Genomic DNA, 9,044 nt, shown 5'->3' with positions numbered 1-9,044 from the left:
GTTTATAATGGCAAATGATACTTTGAATATTACATGTTAATAACTTGATTGGAATTATAACCTTGAATTGACAGTTTGATACTTTGAAAATTTTGAGCCAGCCCTACCCCCAAGGGCTGTAGGGTGGGGCTCAAAGGAGTCAGTGTGCTAAAATTTCTTCATTTTCCTTGTTTAGAATCAGAGGTGCTAGTTTCAAATCCTTTTTAGTCTGAAATCTGTATGCTAGATATTGAATAAGGTGGTTTTATTGTTTTTTGTCACTTTGAATAATATTTCTGTTCATGTTAAAAATGAAATCAACTCTCTGTATAAATATATCAGGTGACCGTTAAGGCCCATGTGCCTCTTGTTTAAACTTCCATTGTGTAGTTTAATTGTTTTCGTTTTACATTTTAATAAATATGTCACTCTAATGTGTCGTTGACATCTTTCAATAATGTCTTTCTAGCTGTTGGGACTGAAAGTTAAATGCAACAATGACTGAAACAAAAAAGTGTTTTATGAATTTCTGTTTTATATAAGACAGATACGTGGCTTTACTTGTCTCTGAGTTAAACCATGTAAATTCATAGAATTCAAGTTTATTTATTCATTCGTTAAGCTTGTTATATAATTTTATTTTTATTTTGCAAATGGCATTCAAAAAAGACATTTTGATGGTTAATTTTATAAAAAAATAAAATCATTAAAAGTATATGTCAAATCTGAAAAAAATGTTGAAACGAACATATTTGAAGTGGGCAATTTTGCAGTATTGAGAACAAGTTCAAGTCCAAATGGGGCACATTTGAGGTACGTTAAGAATAATCAAAGTCTAAAAGTGGCACATGTGAAAAATCAGAGTCCAAATCAGGGGCACATTTGAGGCACATTGATAAAAATGAGTTCAAATGGGGCACATTTAAGGCATGTGGAAGAAATCTATAAGTCCTAATGAAGAACATTAAAAAAATCAAAGTCCAAATGAAGCACATTTGAGGCACATTGATAAAATTAGAGTCCAAATGGGGCACATTTGAGGCATGTGGAAGAGACCTAAGTCCAAATGGGGCACATTTGAGGCACATTTATAAAATTAGAGTCCAAATGGGGCACGTTTGAGGCACATTGATAAAATTAAGAGTCCAAATGGGGCACAATTGAGGTATACTTTAAAAATACCCCAGAAGTAGAGGTACATTTTAGGCATGAAATAGGCATGCCTCAATGTACCTTTTTTTAGCCTGGTTGATAGGATATAAATAGAAAATATGTTTTCGTGCGATAACTTGAGTTTCCTTTGGCCGATCAAACTCAAACTTCATGCAGTGCTTCCTTACCAAAATTGCTTGCTTGGGATTGCTTTTCAGGTCCGAAGGTCAAAGGTCAAGGTCACTGTTACTATAAATAGAAACTTCACTAAAACTGTATACTGGACGGCTTCGATCTACCACTTGACCCACCGTGTATACCTCTGAAATGCCGTCTTACTCCAAATGTTATTGACAACACTAGTTTTTTAACATCATAATCCACAAGTTTATTCATTTATTTATGGGAAATCATCCGACAAATCATACAAATTAAACTTGGAATTGAGACAATGAGGATCCATAGCAAGTTCCTTAAAACTCAGAGTATTCTTCCCAGAATAACAGATTATATAAAAAAATGATGCCGTCCAAAAACATAATCTATGATTATTGCTTACTTTTAACATTATTTCTTGAAATGAAAAGTGTATCTATTTCTTCGTAATCTCCCAGCTTCCTGCACAGGCGACACATCCACTTCCATGGAATTCTTGTTTTAATTACTATTATTTTTTGCCTTTTATGCGATTTATTTACTTTTAAATATTGATAGCTTTATCTGGACCGTATGTCATGTGTAACCCCCCCTAAAATCCTTTAAAATATCAAAAAATCTTCAATTTTGGCTCTAACAAACTAATTAGAGGCTTCAGAATAGTACAAATGATTCAATACTATGATATATGCTATATAATTTATGTTTTAAATGTCTCACGAAGTTCTCACGAATTCAGAGAAAAAAGTTTGTTCAAATGGATGACCTTCACCCATATTCAAGGTCAAACTTCTTCTGAATAACCAAAAATGCCCAGGGTGATGATATTTAGTCAGTAGCATTATAACTAGGATCAAGGGCTACCAACTTTGTTTAAATGTATGACCTTGAATCATATTCAAGGTCACTATGAGCAAATATGTTCAAAAAAAAAAAAAAAAAAAAAAGGTTCTGAATAACGAAAAAACCTCAGGATGTTGATATTTAGTCAGTAGCATGCTGGGATCAAGGACTACTATGTTTGTTAAAGTGAATGACTTTGACTTATATTCAAGGTCACATGGGTCAAATTTGTTTAAAATCTTTAAACAACCACTTCAGAATAACCATGGGTCCCAGGATGTTGATACTTTGCAAGTTGCATCCTGAGATGAAAGGCTATAAAATGTGTTCAACATAATGACTTTGTTTGATTTTCAATCACAGGGGTGAAATGTTTAAAAAAAAAATAACAGGTTCTTTTGAATGAATTTTAATCATAAATACTGATATTTTATTTTGCCTGTAGCTTTAGTTTAGATCACTTTTGAGGTTACAAGTGTGAGATTTATACCAGGTGAGCGATGCAGGCCCATTGTGCCTCTTGTTCACTTTGTTTACCTATTGATTTCCACATCACATCTCAACAATGAAATTGAGCTACGAGTACCTATATAATATAATAATAATGTGACCGCTAAGGCCCTTGGGCCTCTTGTGGAATTTTGGGTCACCTGAGACAGAGTCTGATGTGCCCATTGTTTGTCTGTAAGCAATTGACATTTTCTATTGGTCTGTAAAAACTGCTGCACAGATTTCAAAGATATTTTGCATGAAGTTTTAAAACCAAGAACAAACCAGAGTTATGAATTAGACAGTTTCTACCAACAAAATGCCATACAATGTCAGTCACAATAAAAAAACGGCTAAATCTATCCTCAAGAAGGGACTGACCCCCAAGCTTAAGGGGTAAGGGGTAAATTCATAAGGTGTCACAAGAGTACAGATCTTTTTGGCGTCATTTAATTTTCCTTTGAAAGTTAATTGTGAATTTCTGCCAACATTCCTTAAAACGATCATTTCCCACTATTTCTTTTCCGTGGTTACAGAGGGTATGGTCCCGGGATTTGGGCAAAGAGGCATGGGCTTATATGAGCAACTCCCTCCAGTAGATTGTAGAATATTATGATAAGAGAAAAAAAATGTACTGCAAGCGATATGAAGATGGTGATATATATTTTGATGCTTTATAAAGATGACTTCCTGGGTTAGTTTGACTAAGTAGTTTTTCTATCCAGATGGCCTCAAGACAAATGTTCTATATGAATCATCAGGTCCTCTACCTCGTAGTTCCTCTGAATATGCTGTTGTTCAGAAACCTTCCAAGACGAAACTTGTATCACCAAATGCTCTGTATGCTGAAGTGGACAAAACAAAAGAAGGAAAACAGGATGTGTATGCAGAAGTTGTAAAACCAAAAACAAAAGTTGGGAAAGGTAAGTAATAATTTCATTCTCACTCTTTACAGAACAACATTCTGAAGAAATGCCGTCTAAATAATTATTTAAAGAAATATTTCAAACACAGAAATATACATTGTGTTCTAAAGTCTAGTTTACTTAATGCGAAGATGTTTTTCATTTGTGCATATGGTTTTTATCTCATATGTTTTAGTTTGTATAATCTGCAAATGTGCAGTATTGCAATAGTGACGGGATATGATTGCAAAGAGTTTCACAGTAATTTGATATTTCCATGAAGAAATGTTCTTTGATTCAAGGTGATTTTTATCTATTACCATAGAAAAACAAAAAGTGGAAAAGACCAAAAAAAAAGGTAAGAGTTTAGACAAGGTATCCATTTCTCATTAACCACAGGACGGAATTCAACCAATTCCTAAGTTGATCCGAAATCGTTTTTGTGAAAAATATAGGAGATGGCCTTTTTAAGGGCACAAAATGTGTAGATGATGGCAACATGATTGATTTGATATTCCTTATACAGCACCCTTAGTATATGCTCTACAAATTTTATTTTTGAAGAAAAGCAAAACTTGTTTATAAAGGGGGGCCACGAGGGGGTGATTAGCAACACTTCGTGCAATATTTGCATCTTAAGAATATAAAATTGAAGGGGAAAAAAAGAAGAACAAATAGCAATAGAGTCACTACAATCGACCATGGACGACTAAAAATTTGCCAAAAAAAGAACCTTGACATTGATTTTTTTTTCAAGATCAGGGGTGAAATTTTTCAAAACAATCAAACACAAGAAAGTCTAGATTTATAAAATTTGTTCTGCAGTTCGCTCACATGGAGTGCTACTAGATTTGAGAAAACATAATGAACTTGATGTATAATCAAGGTCACAGGAGTCAACCTTGTTAAAACTCTTCTGAATAATGGAAAAAAAACTATGTGTTTTGCCAGTAAATTTTATTCATGGAATACTACAAAGTTTACAAAAAGGTAATGATCTTGACCCATATTCAAGATTACAGGGGTCAAATTTATGTAAATGCTTGAAGAACTTCCTCTGAATAGGTGAGAGACCTAGAGTCATATCTTTCCAGTATTTTGCTCTTATGGAGTGCTACAAAGTTTGCAAACACATTTACATTAACATATATATAAGGTCATGCATGTAAGGGTTTGATTTGTCATAATACTAGCGAATTTCTGTGAAGAACTGGAGGACTTAGTATAAGTAACCGTTTGGCATGAAGGGCTAGAAAGTTTGACAAGAAAGACCACATTGATCAGGTGAGTGTCTGGAGGCCCCTTTTGGCCTCTTGTTTTAAAAACAGAATTCCCTCAATAAAGTACACATGCATTATACATAATTGCACACAATGAGCAAATATTTATGAAGAATGGAAAAACCTAAATCATGATATATGTATTTGGCCACAGGTAACCTCAGCATAGAGTGCAGTCAAATTTGAAGAGAGAAATGTTTTTGACCTATATTCAAAGTCATAGGGGTCAGATTTGTTAAAAGAAAAATAACCTTGTCATATTTTTAATGTCACGAGGGTCTGATTTGTCAACATACTAAAATGACTTTCTATGAAGAACTAAAAGGCTTGGGATAATGATAATTAATCAGCAGCTATAATGCTGGCATGAAGTGCTGGAAAGTTAAACGAGAATGGCCACATTAATCAGGTGAGTGTCTTCAGGACCTTTGGGCTTCTTATAAGGTCTCATAAGATCTATTGCTGTAGCATTTCGTTCATCATCTGCAATTAACATCCTTGACTTCTTCTTGAGTGCTACAATTTTTTAAGAGAAAATTAAAATTGTGATAGTAATGCCCCTTAAGGAAAGGATATAGTTTAATATAATTAATTAAAGGAAATAACACTTCGGTAAAATATATTTAAAACAGCATCTTTTGAAAAAAAGGCCCAGTGTAATGGTATCTGGAAGCTAGCATGCTGGAGTAATGACTGCTACCAAATTTCTTCAAATGAATTACCTTGACCCACTTTCAAGGGCACAGGGTAAATAGTTTTAAAAACTATTCTTCTAAAACAACAAAAAGCCCAAGATATGTTTTGCCATTAGCCTTCAGGAATGAAGGGCTTTCAAGTTAATTCAAATCAACTACCCTGACCCTCTTTCAAGGTAATAGGGGTCAACTACATTAAAACCTTTATATACAACTTTTTCAGAATTCTAGGGTGATGATATTTAGCCAGTTACATACTGGAATGAAGAGTTATAAAATTTGTTCCAATGAATAGCCTTTACCCAATGGCATAGTGACAGTGGTAAATATATTAAAATTGTAAGATGAAGAAGCCTTGGGTAGTTATTAGCTCACCTGCCCGAAAGGGAACTTCGCTAAATTTGCTTTAAAACACATCTCCTACTTAACACCAGTGCGGATTTCAACCAAATTTAGTCTGAAGCATCACTAGTTGAGGGCAATCATTTCTTAAATTCATGAGGTTGGTTCGACCCCTGAGGCCAGGGGGCGGGGCCCTGAAGAGGAACTTAGCTAAATTTGCTTTAAACGCATCTCCTCCTAATCACCAGAGAGGATTTCAACCAAATTTAGTCTGAAGTATTAGTAGGGATAGGCAATTATTTCTTAAATAAATGAGGTTGGTTCGACCCCTGAGGCCAAGGGGGCGGGGCCCTGAAGAGGAACTTAGCTAAATTTGCTGTATAGCGCATCTCCTGCTTAACGCCAGAGAGGATTTCAACCAAATTAAGTCTGAAGCATCACTAAGGAAGGGCAATCATTTCTTAAATATATGAGGTTGGTTCGACCCCTGAGGCCAGGGGGGGTGGGGCCCTGAAGGGGAACTTAGCTATATTTGCTTTAAAACGCATCTCCTCCTAAAAGCCAGAGAAGATTTCAACCAAATTTGCTCTTAAACTTCTTTGGGTGAGGGCAATCATTTCCTAAATTCGACCCCTGGGGATAGGAAGACCAGGCCCCAAAGAGGAAAATTATCTAAAATTATGCTTCAAGACGCTAAAATCCCCTAATTGCCTGCAAACATTTCTTAATTGAATGAGGTTGATTTGTCCCCTGCGGTCCTAAGAAATGGTACAGCTAGATTATCATATTCTATGGTGTAGTTTTTATAAATTGTTAAAAATTGGTTTCTAGGTTTATAAAAGCTTATAGTTGAATGAAAATTAAAATATTGTCTAATTACACTCTGTAATATGACATATTACTTATTTCAAAATCTGTTTACATGGCAACTTAATGGAGGCCCCTGATTAGTTGAAAGTCAGATATTGTGGTCCCAGTTAGGTTAGAACATAGATCTTGTCTGGATTTGAGGAAATTTCATATAAAGATGTACTAATGCATTCAGTTGTAATGACTTAAATATAAAACCAGGTGAGCGATACAGGTCCAATGGACCTCTTGTATTTGGCAAGTTGCATACTATGGTAAAAGACTATCTAGTTTGTTAGCTCACCTGCCTGAAGGGCAAGTGAGCTTATGTCGTTGTGCGGCGTCCGTCGTCCGTCCGTCCTCGTCCTTCAACCTTTCCTTTAAACAACTTCCCCTGAAGAACGGACAGGCCTATAGTCATGATATTTGATGAAAGCTTTGTTGGTAGGAGCCCTACAAAGTTTGAGAACGAAAATGACCTTGACCTACTTTAAATGTCACAGGGGTCAAATATTTCAAAAACTTCAAACGACTTCTTTTGAAGAACTAAAAGGTATAGAATCTTCATATTTGGCAGATGGCTTCCTGGGATGGAGCTTAACAAAGTTTGAGAATGAAAATGACTTTGACCTACTTTCAAGGTAACAGGGGTCAAATGAGTCAAACACTTCAAATGACTTCTTCTGAAGAACTGAAAGGTATAGAATCTTTATATTTGGCTGGTGGCTTCCTGGGATAGAGCCCAACAAAGTTTGAGAATGAAAATTAGTTTGACTTACTTTCAAGGTCACAGGGGTCAAATATGTCAAAAACTTCAAACAACTTCTTCTGAGGAACTAAAAGGTATAGAATCTTCATATTTGGCTGATTGGTTCCTGGGATGGAGCCCAACAAAGTTTGAGAATGAAAATTACCTTGTTCTACTTTCAAGGTTATAGGGGTCAAATGTGTTAAAAGCTTCAAATGACTTCTTCTGAAGAACTGATGTATAGAATCTTTATATTTCATTGATGGCTTCCTTGGATAGAGCCAGACAAAGTTTGAGGAAGAAAATGACCTTGACCTTCTTTCAAGGTCACAGGGGTCAAATGTGTCAGACACTTCAAACGACTTCTTCTGAACAACTGAAAGGTATAGAATCTTTATATTTGGCTTGTAGCTTCCTAGGAAAGAGCCAAACATAGTTTGCGAATGAAAATGACCTTGACCTACTTTCAAGGTCACAGAGGTCAACAACATTTTAATGGATTTGTTCTTAAGAACTAAACGGAATGGATTCATAAGATTCGGCTGGTAGCTTTTGGAATAGGGCTTACCAATTTGAGTAGGAAAATGGAATTGACCTACTTACAAGGTCACAGGGAAAAACATGTCAAGCAACTTCTGAAGAATCAAAAAGCATAGAATCTTTTAATAATATTTTGCTGGTAGTTTCAAAAGATGGAGCCAACAAAGTTTGCGAGGGAAATATTTTTAGCGCAACATAATATTTAATGAGAATATTTTGCTATGACTGCTTAAATAGTCAGGTGAGCGATACAGGCCTTCTTGGGCCTCTTGTTCAAATGAATGACCCTGATGTAATTTAATTGAAGGTCATATGTTTAAATTTGTTAAATGTTTAATTGACTTTAAAATAATAGAGGCCAGCTGAAGTTCATGATATTTTGCGATGTTTGTTAATAGTGTAAATTAATATGATGTGTTAGAAGTGAATAAATGGCAATACAAACGATCCTTGTTTATATCGATAAAAAAAATATCCAAAAAGTGTATAGCTTGTTTTAACAGCTGAAAGTGTTTCTTATACTCTTTTTGATAAAAATGCATCATATCCAACAGAATCAAAATTTCAAAATATAAAAACAGGTGAACTATGAAGGCCCCAATGACCACTTGTCATATTTGACCAGTCACCTGCATGGATGAAGTGATCACATCTGGTGATTATTACTTGTAATGTTCTTTCTCGAGGTCACGTATTCCCAAACCTTGTTTGTTCAAATGAATGACTTAAAGGTTGTTAGTGTGAGATTATCAGCAGGTGAGTGGTTCAGGCCCATTGGGCCCCTTGTTTTAATGTTCAGATTATACACAGAAGATTTAGGTTCCAATATGCATTCCTCTTCCTATGAATTAAGTACCGCAGAGCTTAGTAAATAAGGAACACCTGCAAATTTGCCTGTGAAATTGGCCACACAAACAGAGCCTCTGAGAGGTGAAATTGGGATGTGGACAATTAATTACAAGTGAGGCTTGAATTTTCTAAATACAAATATCTAATACATATAATTAGCTTTCAACATTATGCATATTATCTGTTTAATTAATGTACTTGTTCATACAGGTAAAGG

This window comes from Mizuhopecten yessoensis, unplaced genomic scaffold (genome assembly GCF_002113885.1).
Source record: "Mizuhopecten yessoensis strain PY_sf001 unplaced genomic scaffold, ASM211388v2 scaffold4883, whole genome shotgun sequence".
Lineage (NCBI taxonomy): Eukaryota > Metazoa > Mollusca > Bivalvia > Pectinida > Pectinidae > Mizuhopecten > Mizuhopecten yessoensis.
This window is presented reverse-complemented; position numbering follows the sequence as displayed.